General features: G+C 44.4%; 1 protein-coding gene across 6 annotated transcripts in view; it reads left to right on the top strand.

The window, feature by feature from the left end:
- The window catches only part of CLASP1 (cytoplasmic linker associated protein 1), a 186,514-nt gene that overhangs the window by 29,880 nt on the left and 137,846 nt on the right, over window positions 1-18,788 (top strand). The window lies entirely within an intron of this gene.

Below are 18,788 nucleotides of genomic sequence, written 5' to 3'. Positions count from 1 at the left end.
TGTCTGGCTTGCTGAACTGTGAGCAACTGAGTGGGAACTGGGTTTCTGCTGGTGTAAAGGTTTGCTGGGAAAGCAGGTGCCTTTGCAGGGATTAGCTCCAGGGGAAAAGGTGTTTTCTCTCGTGCTTGTATACGCAGGTGCTCTAGCTCATGCCACATGCAGATGCTTCTTGTTCCAGGTTAATGATGCCGTGTTCCCCCAGGTCTCAAGGAGGATGTTTAAAGAAGGGAGAAGTGTATTGACAGGATTCAGTTGCTGGGTCTGGTCTGTTCACACAGTTCCTAAAACCACCACAGTGAATTCAATCAACAGCCATGGGAAGGGCTTAGTTGCTGCTGAGCTGGTGGCCTTAGCAGCAGTTAATTGCAGTTATGCCTCCAGTATTTTGGGCTCTTGGGAAATGACTAGAGGGCAGAGCCTTGCCATTTCACCCTTCCTGAACACACTGAATAGTCTAGGTTTGAAAGAAGAAAACTTCTCTTGCAGATCCCCATTAGCCAACTCGTACTGCTCCCAGGCTGGCCTGTGAAGGAGCTGTGTGGATTTTATTTCATGTGAATAAGAGGAGAGTGGTAGTGAAGAGTGGTTAATACTGAAGAGCCTGCCACTGACTCTTAGCTTGCAGCAAACTCTTCTCCCTCCTTTGGTTGCTGAGGCTGTAAAACAGAGGTGGTAATGCCCAAGTTACCACAGGTTTGCAAACCACAGGTCTGCACCACAACCAAGCTTTTCTGTGTAGGTAGTCAGAATAGCAGTCCAGCGTATTTGCAAGGTGGCTGATGAGTTTTAGATACTTTGCAGACACCAGCAGACTCTTCTCAATCGTTTCTGTCCTGCTTGTGGTGTGTGCAGACAAAAAGGAGATGCAACCGCTGCCTGTAGGAGGCTGTGCTCTGTGTTAGAGGAAGCAAGAGGAGACAGTTCTAGCAGCAGTGCAGAGTGGCCTGCTTGGAAGTTTCTTGCCCGTTTTATTCATCTGTGTTCAGGGGAAGGCTCTGGAGAAAATCTGTTGGAGTGTTCAGAGACTGCATAAGACTTTTTAGGAAACCTTAATCACAAGCTAGACTGTATCCCCCCCTGTGGTTTTAAGATTAATAGGCATTGCAATAATGTGATACTAGTACTACATGTTAATGTGTATGACTAGCCTGTGGTAACTAATGTGTTTTGGTGGTCTCTGCCTTTATGGTATTCAGGCTATCCATAGAAGAAAAAATCTCCTGAGATAAGGTTTTAAAATACAGGTTCTTTTTCCAGGTAACTTGAGCTGTTTAATATGCTCACTTCTATGAGGAGCAATGAGTTTGCAAGGCCTGGGAACACAGGTTGTGAACCTCACAGCTTGAGTCAGTGGAGATACAAGGCTTGTGCTTCATGCAGGAACTGGGCTGTTAGACTCAGGTTCAGCTGGCAGCTCTGCCACTGACTGACAGTATACAGTGTCCAAGTGTATAATATCTTTCCCTCCTCCTGAGTCTCTCCTCTGTTCTTTTCGGAAAATATTGTGCTCATTAAATTGAGGATACTGGTCGTGTAAGCCCATTGTAGTGATTTGAAACTGGGGGCTGATGTCAAGACCTCTGTAGTTGGGGGAGGATATGTCTAACTTAAGATCAGCTTGTTTTGTGCTTGCTCCAGAGCCAGCAGCTAAGAATGATGTGTGAATGCTTCCTAGCATAGACCTCACCTTGGTTTCATTCAATGGTGGATCTTAACTGCATAGAGGGAGGACACTTTCCTTATTGTAAGGTTTGGGGAAACTGTGCGAATTCCTTTTTTTACACACTTTCATACAATTTAAATTAAACTTGTCCCTAATGAGTTAAACCACTACAAGCATAAAGTGAATTTTATATTTGAGTGGCCTGGGGACTCCTTTACAAGGTTTAACTCACTTAGTGTTGCATAAATGGGTTCAATTTAATTGGGAGAGGGATGGTCTGTGTGTTATTCTGGCTTTAGTAGCAGGTCTTGCTGTGGCAAAGCAGCACAACTGAGTCACACTGAGATGGAAACCAGGACAGAGCACACTGAATATGCTAACCTTGATTGCCTTTCATGTGGTGTCCAGCATGTGTGGTCTGTGAAGTTAGATGTGTAGGTAATTCGAAAGCTGTTCTGAATAGCCAAAAGTTTATTAAGACCTCTTGTTTGCTGTTGAATAATGAATGTCACAAGTAGGAGTTTTATTGGGTCTTGGAGCAGCTCAGTGTGATAGAATCCAAATGCCTCCTTGCATCTTGCTTGCAGCAAGGAGGAAGCTCTTTCATGTTCTCTGTGAGCAAGCGCTTCCCTAGTTTGTTCTTCCAAGAAATCTCATGACGTGTATGCTTCATACTTCTCAAAGCTGGGCCCAAAATAAGTTTTGTCGAGAAGAAAATTCTGTTTGTGTTTTAAGTCAGAGTCATTGGTGTAGAGTTAGTTAAGGATCCTGCAGGAAAAGAAAGATGGATATGGTTTGGTTTCAGACACGGGAGGTTCTAAGGTTCTCCTTAGCCTTTATATACTTTGTGGTTTTACATTAATCTTGAATAAGCCAGTGTTGGAAAGTTTTGTTAACCAGGGTGTCAACCTTACCCTGGGGAGTAACTTCTATTTGCCAGTGTAATTTATGTCTACAGTGGACTGCTAATAAGAGTCTATTGTCAGTTTGCCTTCTATTGTTCACAAAGGATGTTTACCAACTAGTAACATAACTTGTTTTGCTGATACTGTGTTTCTAATGGCAAGGAGGAAATTTTGAGGCTTTGTAGGTATCTTAATATAAGGGACTTAAGGAAATAGTAAAATCCACTTTCTTGTTCACAGAAAACAGCCAAAAGTACCCAGATGTATTCTGTCAGACATTTATCCAACCTGTTTAAAATACATCCTTTGAAGATTTCACAGCCTCCTGAATTAGTCTGTTCCAGTGCCTCTCTGCTCTTCATGCTTAATTTCCTTTCTAGCTAATCTATGAGGATTTATCTTTTCCCATATCCTCCAGAAGGATAAAGTTGATCACCACCGTTGTTCAAGTCCATGCTAGCAAAATCTCTTCAATGTAGTTTCCACTACAACTGTTTGCCTGTCTGCCAAATGAGGCTAGTATTTGTGCTTTGTTCTGCAGTGTATTGGCAGAGTTTTGTCTGTGCTAAGGCATCCTCTAATTGCTAGATCTGTCGTGATTCTGGGATAAGGGCACACCACTCTTTTCATCCCAGAAAGATGATAAGTAATTGAAGGGTAGAGAAGAACCACCTCACTGGCCTGTAGATAGATCTGCTCAAAGGCAGAGGCCTTGCTTATGCCTCCCTTTGACTGAGGGATCATATGCCCTTGGAGGTGTAACATCTTCATTATTTAATGAAGATCTCCTAAAGGAATCTTTAGCCATTTTACACTAGCTACTCTGTTTTCCAGCTCCAGTTCTGTAACAGTGTCATTAACAAAGAGGAGGTGGGGGAAAATGTGGGAGGAAGCTTTAAAGGCATTGTTGTGGGCAGAGATACTTTTTGTAATCTCTAGAAAGGCACAGCATGTGGCAGGGAAAAGACCACGCTGGCAGATGGGGTGAGTGCAGCTACAGTCATACCAAGGAGACAGTGTTGTGAAGCTTTCATGCTGTGGCATACAAGGGGGTCATAATGCTGATTTGTCACCCTGGGTAGGAACTTCTGCTGTGATCAAGAATGTGATGATATGAATTAAAGACATTTCTGGGCAGGGGATCAGTAGAAGATGGTAGGATTGATCTGTGTGCACAGAGAATTTTGCCCTTGGGGACAGGGGGCTCTCAAGTCAGTCTCCTCTGGGTGAACTTCTTGCATGTACAGCCTGGAAAGCAACAGTGGAGAAGAGAAGGCTTTGAGGCTCGTTCTCTTGGCTGCAGTAGAATTGTCCTGGACAAGTCAGCTGGGCTGTGTTTTCCCTTGGTTTTCATTGTGCTTATAAAGTGTCTTACACTTATCTGAGATACATGGCAGAAGTGACTGGTGGTGTTAACAGTACTTTGGCTTTGGTTTGTGACTGTGTCCATTTAGTGGTCATAGTCTTTCCTATCCATTCCTTGGTGGAGCTTCCTTTTTGGTATTCCTGGTTAGCTTTGCAGCCTGAGGAAGAGTATGCCTTGCGTGTGCACTGAAGCTGAACTGCAGCATGCTGCTATAGTGAGAGAGGCCAAACAAATATAGTGAGAGCTTGAAAGGAGCGAGCGATGGCTTTTAGGCCTGCCTCAGAAGTTCCTGAACTGCAATTATGTGAGCAGAAAACTGGTTTGACTTCTGCTTTTCTGCTTTAACTTGGTGGGGCAGGAGAGCTGCAGTATGTCTGTCGGCTCCCTCCTGAGGGTGGCATGTGCTGGGCTTGCTTTTTGCTTAGCGTGGTTCTGGGGGCAGCCATGTCCACAGGGAGCAGGGGCTGCAGAGGTTTGAAGTTCAAAATGCTCCAGCCATGGTCTGTCACCCTGTTATCACCAGGCTCTTCTGTGGGACCTTTGTCACATAAACCTGCCTTTCCTTAGACTTAACCAAGACCCAGCAAATTGAAGGTGTGGGAGGCACTGTTGTGATAGGACCCTGATGGAAGGTGCAGGTATGGGGTCCACTTGAACTGACCCTTCAGGCTTTTAGTGGGTGGGCACAGTGGTAAAATCACTCACTCAAGGCTCTTTAGGCAGGACATAACTTGTAGCAAAAATGAGCTACTAGTTATGTTGTAACAGTTTTTTTTCTAGCAGTCAGTTTATGTGGCTAGGTCATGGGTTCCCCACCCAAGAGGGCTGAATTAATATCTCTTCTGATGTTGCCGTTTGACTCCCTCCCAGGCTTAGTGCAGTTTGCTGCTGTCGGCTCAAGTTGCAGGAGCGCTGGGTAGCGATGGTTCAGACCCGCATCTCCTGTGCAGGGGATGAAGACCTGACCAAAGGCTTAGGAGGCAGACTTGGGAGCCTAATCCTGTTTCTGCTGCAAGTCTGTTTTGTGGTGCCCAGAGTCAGTTGGGAGTGCACCGTTTCGTCCCTTTAAAGTCGGAAACAAAATCTATTCGTGGCCTTGCAGAGACAGTGTAGGCTGGAAGGGTGCTATTTTCCTGCATGCCACTTTTACACAGGTGAAAGGAACAATAAAATCAGTACTGGTGTTGATTAGTGTTATATCCCTTCTCAAACCCTCCTAAGAAGGGATTTCAGACTAAGCTCTGAGGAGCAGGGAGTGAGATTGCTTTCCATGGGTGTTTTGCCTGGGACCTTGTGTTTCTTGCTGGGGACAAGGGATAAAAGGGAGATGTTGATGCTGCCATATCCTGACTTCTAGTCCTAATTATCTAGTGATCAAGAAGAATTTTATGGAAAAATAATGCAACTGAATTCATCTGTCTTGCAAAATAGTTTCCATTGTCTTGGATTATTTAATGAGTCCTTAAAGAAACCATCAAGGTGTATGTAAGGTCAGCACATAATTGGGCAAGTCCTTTAAAGAGCATAGATCTACCTAGTAGGCTGAAGTAGCTTAGTAGCTAAAAATCTGTTTCTGGAATTGTTTTTTCCCTATCTAATAGATTTTAGGTGATCTTTAAGGTCTGTATTAAGTCATCAAAAGGTAAGAAATGTGAAGTGACTGCCAATTCCCCTGTTCTGTTTCTGGGGAGAGTGATGTGAGTGCAGACAGCTGGCTTCAGATTCTGAGTTTATGCTAGTCCGATGGGTCAGAATCTAGCCTGTAGCAGCAAATCTGAACTCCTTACTTTCGGTTGATTAAAAAGTCAAGATACATCAAAAAACAGTGCAGGGCCTGCACATCTCTTGTAGTTCTTTTCCTTAAAGAGTTATTGAAGAATCTGTGCTCTGCTTCTGTGTTGCTTTGTGCTTGTGGCGTCGTCTTTGATGTATGAATTCGAAGACAAGGAACTGAACGTATACATGCACTCTCAAAAAATTTCAAGTCCTTTGAAGGAGGGAGGAGAAATATCTTTAAATGGTGATGTGAGTGTATGAGTAGCTCTGCATGGATTTTTAAATTTTTCCTGCATGTATAGATCTTAGGCTGAACTTTGTAACTGGACTGCATGCTGGCACAGTCCCAACACTGCAGGCAGATATATATGAAGTAGCCAAATAATACTTCTTTCCAATATACAGACAGTGCTGCTAGACCTCAGTGTGACAAGTTTACGATAGTAATAACACTCTGTAGTTCCAGATGAGGGTATGAAAGCTCTTGAAAAACACTAGTTTCTATTTCCTGTCTTGCTAGGGTGCAGGAAAATGCTATTGGTCTACAGGAGGAAACAGATGAAGGGCAGGAAGAGGTGTAACTGTAGTTGGATCCCCTTCCTAATCAGTTGGTGGACATTTTGTGGAAGATCTAGCAACTCATCTGCTTGACTTTTCTTACAACATTTGCACTGAAGAAAAAGCAGCCACTCAGTCTCTAACCTGCACCACAAGCGGTGTTACCAGGAAAGCATGTTATGTTTCTTGGTGTTATCCTTGGGCATCGCCATATCTTAACTCCTCTTTCTCTAAATGATGTTTTCTAGTCTGACATGGTTACTATCTGTGAAACTCAATCTCCTATTCTTCTGAAATAGTCTCTGTGCCGTAGACTGCCTGAGCCTTGCCAGCAGCAATCCCTCCTCCTTCTTGAACAAAGTTGCTGTTGATACAGACTGATAGAGAGAGGATTAGTAATTGGAGCCTATCACTGTGTGTGACTTTGAACGTTTTACTTTTATCAGATGATGTCAAGCTAAACAAAACCTCCTAGGTAAATAAACCAAAAGCCCAATGCCATTTCTTTGCTGAAAAGAATGTACCGATTCCTGCTATGGCTGGCAATATTTGAACTTTACATATGTGTGTGCTGATTTTGCTACCTGATCTATGTCTCAGGCCCTTTATACCTGCATGAAACCCTGTTGAAGTCCAAGATTGTTGTGGATCAGATCATGTAGCTGGAGTCTTTGGGGGCTACAAATTGTTGCCTGGCTTATACTACTGTACCTAGAGAAGGATTAAAAAAATAAAATCACTTCTGCTGTTTCACAGTCTGCCAGCAAGGTCTTATTGGTGGTGACACAGAAGATTGTTAAATCACTTCATGAATTGTCAGGGCTGCTTCTAACTAGAATATATAAAACTATTTCAAGTTTTAATGAACATTTGAAGTCAATGACAGCTGAAGGCCTGTATGTTAAGAATCAAGTAAAACAAAATGCTTTGTAGAAATGTGGCCAACCTGATCTAATTTTGAGCAGTGCGGTGGGGATGGTGTTGAACTAGTTGGCCTTTGGAGATCCCTTCTAACCTGATTTTATTGGTAAGCCCTATTGTTATGCTAAAGGTTAAAGAGCTATTGAGTCTTCTAACTCTGTACAGAATGTGCAGTAGGGCTGGATGGGAGGAAACAATGCAGCATCCTTTTCACGTCAGGTTAATGATGGCACAGTATCTTGTCCAGCGTTCTGTCTTTGTTTCAGAATTCGTAAGACATCAGGTTTTGGTTCTGGGAGTTGTCAGAATTACCATGCTTTCCCTTCTGCATAAAAGATGTTGCTTAATATTAATGGGGCAGTCTAGTTTGAAATAGTTGTATCAAATTCAAGAAACCACTTCTGAAGTTACGTGAGCAGGAAGGCTTGCATAACTTCCAACCTGTATGAATAAAAAGAGATGAGATGGCATAGAATGAAGAGGTTCCAAAGATGTGAAGGGCATGTTTTTAGAGGTATAGGTGCTGCTGTGTGCTGCTGACTTCAGTTTAAGCTGGCACCTAATTTGTCCTTTAGAAAATTCCACCAAGCCTCCCTTACAATCTTAAGAGACAAAAAAAAATATCCACCTTTGAACCTGCCTGCGATGACAGGGGGCAGCTGAGTCTCTTGAGTCCTCTTCCTTGGCAAATTACAAATATTTCTACATTTCTTTAGTTAAAAATCAACAGTTTTTTTAAGAAGAAACAATTTGAAAAAATTTGGAAAGTTGTTCCCTTCTGAGGTGAAATGTAACTCACATCCAGCAGGTTGCATTTGTTCTTCAAAGTTGCTTTTCAGTGTTGCTTCAAGTTTCTGTAGTGTTGGGGTGAAAAAAAACCTTCCCTCCCCTGAAGCATGGCCCAGCCTCTTTTACTAAGCTATATTCAAACTCTTAAGTTTTTGCATTTTTATAAAGGTATGCTCTGCTATTAACTGCTTGCATAAATACATAGTATATCCTGTTCAGCAGAAATTTTAGGCTGTTCTTGTTAACAAGTGTCCAGTGAGAACAAACCTCTTTGAGAAAATAACTGAATTGCGTAGCAAGGCAACTGATCATCTAAAATCGCTATCAAAATGGTTATTTCAACACTTGATTCAGCTTACTCTTTGTTGTGTTGAAAATAATGATGGGAGTTGTGAAGGAGAGAAGAACATGGTAAAAACATTGTGAAAGGTGAATAGAGCCTGTCCAGGAGGTACCTGCTTCATCTGGCTGTGCTTTTCCAGGGTGTCAGCTGTTTGTATAGCCTGTGCTGAGCTGAGTGGCTTCTTGTATTACATTTATAGCTTCTGTTCCTCTGATGTATTTCAGTTTCTTAAGAGTTCCATTTAAGATAATTAATCCAAGAGCTAATGATTTAGTTGAACATTTAATTAATGCCTTTCTTGTATAAATCCACAAGAACTTGTGGAAGCCTCTAACATGAGAGATGCTTGTTTGTGTTGCTGCGGTACTAGAGTGTTGATAGGAACTGTTTGCCTGACTTGTTTAAATGTGTTTCTAGAACTGGAAATAGAAGCCAAAATGTATGTGGTTTGTCCCCATAATTTTCCAATTGTTTTTCCACTTGTGCTATCAGCTGCTCAGATGGCTTGTTCTTTTCCCTTAAGAAAATGCTGGCTCCTTCAAGCAATGCAGGATGAAGAATTCCCTTCTCTTCCCTTGAGGTGTTTGTGTGTTGTTTTTTGTTGGTGTGGTTTTTTTTTTTCTTTTGTTTTCTGTAAAGTGTCTCACCAGTTTAACAGCTCTGGAGACTGGAGTGCTTCAGCTACAGGAACAGACACAGCATGAGTACTGGTTGAGCTGAGTCTTACCAGTGTCAGCCCACCCTTCTTTCTCAGGTTGGATCTTGAACCAGCTATTGCCAGGCTGCTTGCCTAGGTCTGCCTGTGGCTGGGCTTCCCTGGGTGCCAATTGCATGAGTTCTGTGTAGCAGTGGGTTTCCAACAGGAGTACGATAGCCAGTATAACTCTTTCCAGACAGATTTTGTTGAACAGCTGTCCTTTGGTGACGACTGTCACCCATTTCAGACCTGGAATATCAGGTGAGGAGGATGATGTGGAGTCTTATATGTGTGGAATTGGGTTTTCTAGACAGCTTGTTAGAAAAGCCACAAATACACAGCTGAACTGCAGCGTAAGTGCATAGCGCTTGCTGCCTGTGTTCTGCTCCAGAGCAGTTCTGCAGACATCTGCAGCCTTTAAGTGCTAAAGCAAGAAATCTACCCTTGCCTGTGTGGGGGTGTCTCAGACCCTAGATACTTGTGAGTAGGGAGCTTGCCCCGGATTGCAAAACCTTTCTGGGTTTCTGACCACATGCCATGCACCAATGTGGCCCAAGGGTGTGCCCTAATTTAGATGCATTGTGTTTCACCATGCTGTCATATAATTGAGTATCTGTTAGAAACAATTAAAAAGGAGTCTGTTTTCAGTCTGAGGGAGGAAAACAGATGTTTTATTCTCTTGTGAGAGCTCAGTAGAGTGATGCTTCAGCTGTTGCTCCAGATCTCAATGATGACAGCCAAAAAGGCAAAGGAACAGACGCATAAGTCAAAAGGAGTTGAGGAGAGGAACATATTTAGGAAGGAGAAGAATGCTTATTTCCTGTGTGTTAAGTGGCATGTGGGGTTTAGTTCTGGAGCATGTGGAAAGCATTGCCCTCAAAGTTAGCATTAGCTTTTAAATGGGCAGAGACAGAATCTATTTTCATTGTGATTGCCGTTTCCTACACCAGGTAGATAACTTCCAATATTTTGATCTACTTGCCAGAAGTTAACAGATATTAAAAATGATGCCTGAATTGATCAAGAACTATACTAAGAGCTGGGCGTAAGAGAGCCATAGTTGCAGGAGGCTTGCATGCGTTACAGACTGGTTGGAGCTCTGAGCTGGTTGGAGCTGCTGAGCCAGAAGCTGTGTAGAGAGGTCTGCAGGGTGCTAGGACCTGGGCCAGTTGTGTCACTTCTCAGTCAAACATCCCTGGCCCCTTGCAGGATGACACAATGGCTCAAGCAGAAAGTGCACAGTGACAGCTGCCTAGCTTGCAGATGGGCACTGGTGCCTATCTGCTGATGTGAGGTCTGGTTCTACCTGCAATAGGCACACTCAGGTGGTCAGGACAGGACTGGGACTGTCCCTTTCTGTGTTTCTGTGGCACTTGGTTTTCTGGGGTCCTGGTTTCAGCTGGAGTCACTGGTATAGCAGTGATAGTAAACCTCTGGAAGCTTTCCCTTTAAGTTGTTTGACATGCATTGAGAAACAGCATTTTAACTGTAACTTTGGGGAGACTAAGAGAATGATAAAAGAAGAAACTGATATAGTCAACAGCGTAAACTGGTAGCTCTTAGTCTTCGCTGATCTGTCTTGACAGTACTGAATAGTAAGCTGTGGGAAGCATCACATTTGCTGTGTGGGCTGTGCTAGATCTTGTGAATGCTGGGTTAGATCTAGTTCAGGTGCACCCCTCCCTGGTGTAGGGGACACTGAGAAGTATTTTAACCCGTCTCTAAGGGTCATCCTCTGGGCTTTCCTGAATGGGTTAAAAAGGTATTTGAAATGCACTGTCTCCTCTCCAAGGCTCGTTTGTGAAGGAAGACCTTGTGACTGATGTACTGCTGAAGACTTCCCTTGAGGGTAGTGCTTGCCAATACCACGTGGGTCACTGCAGCTTCACCAGCCCTAAGGGGATGGGAGCAGAAGGTGTAGGTCCAGCAGAGAAAGGCAGCATATGTTGAGAGATCCTCTATACTTGAAAATGCTGCTGCTTAGTCCCAGAGGCTGGTTTCTTTGTGCTTCTCGGCATATTTGGCTCTTCCCTTCATGTATCAGGGTCCCAGTTGGTTCTGAAATCTCTGGAAACCCTGAGTTTTAGTTTTGTCACACATGGTTTTGAAATAATCTCCTCTTGTGATGCTGGGCATTGGAAGAGCTGTCCCTGAATTATGCACAGTACTTGTTGGGCTGTTTCTTGTGCTCTGTGTGTGTGTTGGTTTTGTGTGTAGTTTTTTGTTTTGTTTTGTTTTTTAATGGAAAGCTTTGCTTGGATTCTCTTGTTTGTGAGCTGTTGCGTTTGCTGGTGGGTCAGACAGCTCTGTCCTAGCCTCACCCTATGGGTTGTGTCTGCATTGAGAGGTGATTTTCTTTGGCTGCAAATTTATATTGTCTTATGGTTGCAGGTGAGAAGAACATAAGCAGCCTCTTTCTTTCACTTTCTGTGGCTAAGCGTAGTCTGACTTTCACCTTTTCTTCCAACTGCACTTTCCAGCATAGTACTCTGGGCTGTTCTTTCTAAACAGTCGAACCTTTTGGGCTCTTTGGGAGCTATAAAATCAGTTGCTTATTTACTTGGCTGTTTGAGCACCACAGTGCTAGCAGCACTTTTCAGCAGTTCTTAGCAATGGAAAGTGAAGAAAGGACTCTTCAGGCAGAAACTGGCAGGGGAGTTCCAGGTAGGGATTTTGTAATTACCGAAGCTGGAATTTAGGCAGGATGTAGAAGCTATTGCCCTTGTGTTAAGAGGTTGTTAAAGGCTTTCCGTGTGGCCAGTTGGTCAGAGCTTCAGCTCTTACAGTCTCCTCTGGGTGAAAAGATTTCAGTGGGCTAAAGAAGCAGCTTTGCAGGAATAGGATTCCTGCTGAAGTGATGCCTCCCTTCATGGAGGAAGCATTCCCTCCTGCCACCTGTGGCCCTTTTCTCTACCTAGCATCTATCTCTTCACTTACTTGGGCTATTGTCTTTCTTCCTGCAGCTAACAAAGGCATCTTGAACCTTTCTTCTCCTTTTCTCAGTGGAGTTCTTAGTTCTTGTACTATTAGGCTGTTGTGGATTACGTCTGGAGACTTGTCAAGGATGTAGGATTGTATGGTAGATGCTGAGCAGGCAGTCTGACCGTGCGGGGCTGGGAGCTGCTGTGGAAGCTTCAGGTCTTAGGGTGTTTCCAGAGTTTTGCAAAGGCTGTGGCTAATGAAAATCCTATTGCACTCTTAATTGCATGTGTTCTTTTCTTCTCAAACAAGGCAAGAAAAAAGCTTTATTAGCTGTGATCTAGCAAGAGATGTCAGCATCTGGTAACTACCCTCTACCCTAATCAAGTCAGCTTCTGTTGACTCCTCACCACAGTGGCCGCTCAGCCTCCCTGAGAGATCCCCAGCTTTTTTCATGTTACCAGCAGCTAGTGGGTCTTGGCTATGTTTGCACCTCTTTGGTGTCCTCCTCATAAGGCTGTCCATGTGGCTTGTCATCACTGCTTTGCAGGATTGCTGATTCTCATAAAAGCTTATATTGAATGGTGTAATCTGGAAGTGCAGGTGTTCAGAAGTGTGGGAACTAGTGGTCAAGGAGGGTAGTTGCATATTTGAGCATCTTCACGATTCTCACTACCCTTCTTGAGTCCTAAGGGAGCAGAGAGGACTGTGGGTGATTATCTGCTAGGTTGTGTGTTTGCCTTGTTTTTTTCCAGATGCTGTCTAAACCCTCAGAAGCACTTCTGTTTCAATTTTAAAATGTGCTGAGCACTTTCTATGCCTGTAGGTGTTAGAGATGGTGTTGGGGTCAGTGCTTCTGTGCTGGGAGCTTTGAGGTGCCCCAGCTAATGTGGTTCTGCCTAAAGGCAGATTACTAGTGTGATTTCTTGCTTTCTCCATGCACTGTAGCAGGCTTTTGCCTCTAATGGAGGGGAAAACACTTTTATTAAGTAAACTAACTTGGCCTGTTAATAAGGCACATCGCCACACTAGCAATTTACTAGTTGCCATAATAAAGGCTTTCAGTTTTCCCATGAAACAAGCAGAGTATTGCAATGGGTTTTTTCCTTTCCCTGATATATTCCTGTTGCTTTTCTGTAAGAGATTCTAGCAGTCATTGTATGATGCTTCATTTTGCCTTGAGCTCCTTAAATGCAACTTGTCACCAAAGCTACAAACTCATTCAAGGATGTGGTGGGCCTGATCCCCAGCTGACGCACACAGGCATGATCTCATTGGAGCTCACAGAGCTACATCCATTTTTCCTTACTGGCTGAGGACCTGGCTGTAAGTGTAAGTGCTCAGCTGGGGGCAATGGAAAAGTTACAGAATAGTGGCAGTGTTTGTGACTAAGATATTTAACTGCTTTGTGGTGAGGAACCAAAGGCAATAGCAGTTGGTAGGGCAGGTGTTTTGTTTTGATGCTCTTCTATGTGAAGACATTAGGCATTGAGTACTGCCATGCAGATATCCATACCTGTAAGGTGCTGCAAAACCAGGACTACCTTTCTGAAACAATGTTTGCTGCTGCTGGTTTTCAGCAGTGTTTGGGGTAATTGAGACAGGAAAACGTGACTTAAATTGGGACTCTGCCTTCAACTGCAAAGTCTGCTGATGTATTACCATGAGTGCTGCTTCCCTGGAGACTGAGCATGGACTGTAGTTTGTGTCAGTAGTGATTTGCCCTCTGTGCTGTCTAGAGCTTTGACCTTGCTCAGGCTAGAAAAGCTATGTGTGTTCCACAGCAGTGACTCTGCAACTTGTGATTCCCTCTGCGTCCTTTGGACAGAGCCCAGTGTTATGTACTGCTCCTTCTCATCATGGTTATGTGCAACCACTCCAGGACCAATGCAGAACCTTTGCAAAAGAGGGTGAATTTGTTATTCTTGGGAATTCACCCCTTCAATTCCACTGAGCAGAGGCAGGGCAGGGAGCAGTGTAGCTGGGGGCTGATTTGCTCCAGCTCCTTCACCTAGGACATACTTGTCAGCTGTCCTGGAAGCAGATGTCCACATTTCAGAATGATCATGTTCTTTTAAGCATCCCCCCATTTTTCTTTGTGGAATTTCTGTAGCAATAACTTCTTGCTCTATGGTGCATTTCCTTGAATTGCTTTGAATTTCTCATGTGTTCTACCAAGTCTCTAGCTCCTTATATCAGGAAACAACTGTTATTTTGTTGGCTTTTTTTACTGGATCCAGAAAATAGTTCTTGGGGTTTTTTGCTTTTGCATAAGAAAGGTGCCTAACAGTAGGTGTAAAAATACATCCCTGTAGTGATAATTTTTGACAACTTTTTCTTAATACCTCCCAACATTTAAATGACCTTAGTCCTTCTGGGATTTATTTCATTCTAGAACTATACATTATTTACCAAGTTGCTCATCTGTTCCCAGGTCTGTAAATGAAGAACTTCCAGTAACCAGGTTTTTGCTCTTTTTAGAAGTGTTGGTGGTTTCATTGGGTGTTTTGGTTTAGCCATTTCCATCAGTCTAGCAGTGAGCCCTGGCAGGCAGTCACTTGTCTCATGGGCTTTACTGTCCTTTGTCCCTGTCCCACAGTGCTGCACCATTGTAGATTGGGCAAGTTGGCATCAAATAAGATGGTCCCCTGAATTTTGGGGTGAGCAGCAATCCTTATTTCATAGATGCTTCTTCTTGATGGCTTTTTACAAGCAGTAGTTTAAAAGTGCTGAGATGTGCTCTGAGCTCTATGTTAGGTTAGAGCAGTGGGGGGATTAAGGAGATGGGCTGATTGTAGTTCTCCCTGCTCTTCCAGCCCCAGAAGACCTATGGGAAGTTGTGTTGCTCCTTGAGGTGTACAAGTGAGGTGCTTGGCAGAGGCTCAAATGGTTGGGACTGTAGTGTGGGGACTCTGTGATAGTACTGGCTGTCATCATGGTGAGGAAAGGAGACTCAGTTGATCTGCAGGGTCAGTATGGTCACAGGAGCACAGGGTGGTGTTGGCATGGAGGTGTAGGGAAGATAAACTTGCAGGATGATGTTGAAACAGAGCCTAGGACTGAGAGGAGACCACAAGTAGTGGAGATTTGGGAACCTATCTGGGTGGAGATGCGCAGGGCAGTCAATACCTCCCGGGTTTTCTTTTGAGACAGTGGCATGGCAGAGACAGTGTAAGCAGCCTGGGCTTTGCTGCCTTTAGAGAGGACTGTTGTCATGAGCCATCTTCATGGGCAGCAGGGGACGGATTCACGGCAGGAGGAGGAGGAGTGAGGCATCTATAGATGTACTGCTGGGAGAGGAGAAAAGGCCTTCAAATATGAGGTAGGACACACTGGGAAAAGGGTTATAGAGATGAAAGCTGTTGTGTGGTTTAAATCCTGCCAGGTCTGTTAAGTGTGCTGCAAGTCTAATTTGTTGAACAGTTGCATGCTGTGCTGTAAGGAGCCCCTCGGTGCTGATATTTTCTGGTGTACAGGATCTGGCCTCCCTGCTAGGGAAGGGCAGAGTGCCAGGGATGTTCCTGACCCACTGTGACTGTTGTCAGCCATAGGTACTGTCTGTGTTTGATCCGGTATTGCCTAGTGTAATTCCTTGTTCTGGGCAGAATTAACTCTGATCAGCTGTATAGGAGTGCAGAAAAACACTCTGAAACGTTTCTGTAGCTCTTTCCACCATTCTTCTAAATCCAAAGCAGATGTCTGGACTCTCATCAGTATCTTAAAACAGAAGAAAAGTCACTGTGAGATTAAATTTCCAAACAGAGCAAATTCCCACATTAATTATTTAAATTTTCTAAATCTCACAGATTTAGAAATCTGCCTGCAGGTGATGAGAAATAAAGGGGGGCATTTTTTCTCTGGGAAGTAATTCCAAGAGACTGTGGTCCATGTTCCAATGGAGAAACTTATATCCAACCCAAGCAGCCGGTCTTCTGAGGCATTGCTGTATTGAATGGCAAATCAAAGGCCTAGCGTACAAAATTGTTTGTGGATTTTGAAGGTGGTGTCTGTGACAGAATGGGTGGTATCTCATGGATCTAGAGAAAGAACCCAGGAACAACCATTTCAAGTCTTTCCCCTGTTCAGCTCTTTGACCACAGCTTGTAGTCATGCCAGTAAAACCAGTTGTGCTGCTGTTGCTGCCTTCTTGTTTGCTGGTGTTGGTTTTGCAAATTGTGTTGTACAGAATAGCTCATACGACCTGTGTCTGTACTAGAATTATTGGGCTGGGGCGATGCACCCATGTTGCTAGTGCAGATGTGATCCTGCCTTGGAACGTGAAATGTTACCTGCTGGAATGGTAGAAGGAGATGGATTCCTCCAGGGTGGATGTGGTTATACTTGTGTGCAGTCAGCATTTCATAAGCTAATTTCATGTTTCTCTGTCTGCCAGAAGTTTTATTATTACTGTGCTGACCCAAAATACATACCTGACTTCAAACTTAAATTTGCAAATGTCAGCTAACTTTAGCTCTTGCTTGGACTTGGGTGTCCAGTTCAGTTGTGGCAGATGTTTCACGTCTTGAGGAATTGGAACTGCTCCTTGTCTGACTGATTAGCACTAGTCGTCAGGCAGACAGTGATGTGGGGCATTGGTGCTTGTCTCAAGCTTCTCAATATGTAATCTGAAGCGTTCTCCTTTTTCACAAATATATTAAGTTTACTTAAAGTATGCAAGTGCTTCTCCATGTCTTTGTTTATAAATCCAAAAGATTATCTAAGCAAGTGTTCAAAAAAAACCTGGTTGAATTCTCTTACAATTTTTTTTTTGCACATTGAGATTCAGAAGTCTGTCGTTCACCTCCCTTCCCTCCTCCATGAAAGACCTCACAGACAGACTCCAAAGTGAAATAGCCAAGCCGCATCACCACAGTGTTGGACATGAGGAAACTGAGCACGAAGCAAGCTGGTGACACAGCTGGGATAGAAACTGTATCTCCAGCATTCCCACTTGGGTCCCAAGCTGCTAGGTGGGGAAGGTCCAGCAGGAAGCCAGCAGAGTGAAACCAGCCTGTGGGGATGTGCTCCTCAGCCCATCACTGATTCACTGCATGTGGCATGGTGCGGAGAGCGGAGGAAAGGGCTCATCTCTTCCCTGCTACAGTCTGGAGCTGCCATGTTAGTGCAGGTTGTTGGGGTAGCCCGAGGCTGTGATTCACTCTGGTCACTTTGTGCTGGGTCAGCTGGTGTTGGATTGTGCGGCTTGCTTTCTTGCCCTTTTATGGGAGTGCATTTAGGTGTGTCTTGTTTTAAGCTGTGTTGGATGCATTTATTTGCCTGCCATGCTTGGTGAGCGTTTACTGTTAGAGCAGATGAGGATAGGCTGTCTGCTCTCTGATACGTGGAGCTGCCTGCAGGCCTTTCGACACCACCCAGGTATTAAAGGACAAATGCTTTGAGTTCTTTCAAGTAAGTTTTTGATGACCTCTTAAAAAAAAAATTTTTTTTTCTGTATTGGGAAAGTCTGTGTTGCATCCTGGGAACTAACAAGAGTGTTGTTTACTGGGAATGCTGAGGCATTGAGACCTGGCAGTTGGAGAGAGGTGGGAGAAGGGCTTGCTGACAGCACTTAGTGCCTGTGGAAAGTACTCTGAGACATTACAAACCAGCAGCAGATGCTGATTGAGCTCAATACCGGATGGCACAAATTGCTTTATTGACTGTCTTGGGGAACCTCAGGAGTCAAATAAGCAAAGCGGCAGAGCCGCAGACCTAGGGCTGTGTCACTGTGTGTTTCTGCAGTGGCTTTGGGAGACCTGAGATCGCTCTTTTTTGGGGCCTTTGTAAAGTAGGGGCTAAAAGCAGTGGCTGCTGACCTGGTATTTTCTCAGTTGCGGGCTGGGGGCCTCTGTGCTACTAGAGATACTGGTGAGTTGAGTCCTACCTTGCTTGGAGCACGAAGCAAGACCTGTGCTGATGTAAAAGCCTGGAATAGCTCTGTAGTTATCGGCACTGCAGCGTTATCTGGAAGTTCGGATGGAGAGCTGCCCTTCCCAAGCCTCGGTGTGCAGCAGTGCCTGCTGGCTGGCTTCCCCGGGGAGGGGCATGCTGCAAGATCACAGCAACGGGGTGGCTGGTGACAGGGCCCATCGCTGCTCTGGCCCTGTGTGACAGTCTCCCCACTCCCGAGGTTCCTCCTGGCCATTGGTGTGTGTGAATTCAGGCAGAGCTTGAGTAACTGCTTCAGCGGTAAACTGGGGTGGGCTCCTCAGTGCAGTCAATCCAATGCAACAAGGGCTGGAATTCAATTCATTCTTCATTCATTTGCCAGTCACGCCCCAGGTTTTCTGTTATCTCTGTCTCTAATGGATCCGTTGGGTCTCAATCCATACACGATTTCAGTTTCCTACCTCTGACCTTCAGCAGTTTGAGGCAGGTGGCACATCAGGGTTGATAAATGAATCCAGCATGGTAGGGAATAACACTTGGTCACTGTCAGTGGTTGTTTCCTCAATAGCTGTCCAAGCCACCACTGTAATCACTGTGCTAATTAGCTCTCAATTTCTATAAGCACAACAGCAAAAAGTCTTGGGAGGCTTAGCTCATCCTCCCTGTCTGATCCTGGGGGCGAACTGCAGGGTAACTGGCTGTGTTTGCACTGTGCATGTGTTTCCTTTAATGTTTGAGTGATGAGTTCCCCTCGCTGTTTCTGGCTTGCAGGCAGTTTGAAGACGAGATGGATCTCTTCCTCTCCTGGGATCAGATTTATCCCTGGGGCACACCTCCGTAATTGCAGGCAGCACACTTACTTCTCTGTGCAGGATGCTGCTGTGATGGGACTCTGATCAGACAGCTGTGAATGATGACTGGCATTCAGAGTCCTAGTGACTCTTCTTAAAAGCATCTCTCAG

The sequence above is a fragment of the Mycteria americana genome, chromosome 9, assembly GCF_035582795.1.
Source record: "Mycteria americana isolate JAX WOST 10 ecotype Jacksonville Zoo and Gardens chromosome 9, USCA_MyAme_1.0, whole genome shotgun sequence".
Lineage (NCBI taxonomy): Eukaryota > Metazoa > Chordata > Aves > Ciconiiformes > Ciconiidae > Mycteria > Mycteria americana.
Note: the sequence above shows the minus strand (reverse complement) of the source record. Positions and strands in the feature narration are given on the sequence as shown.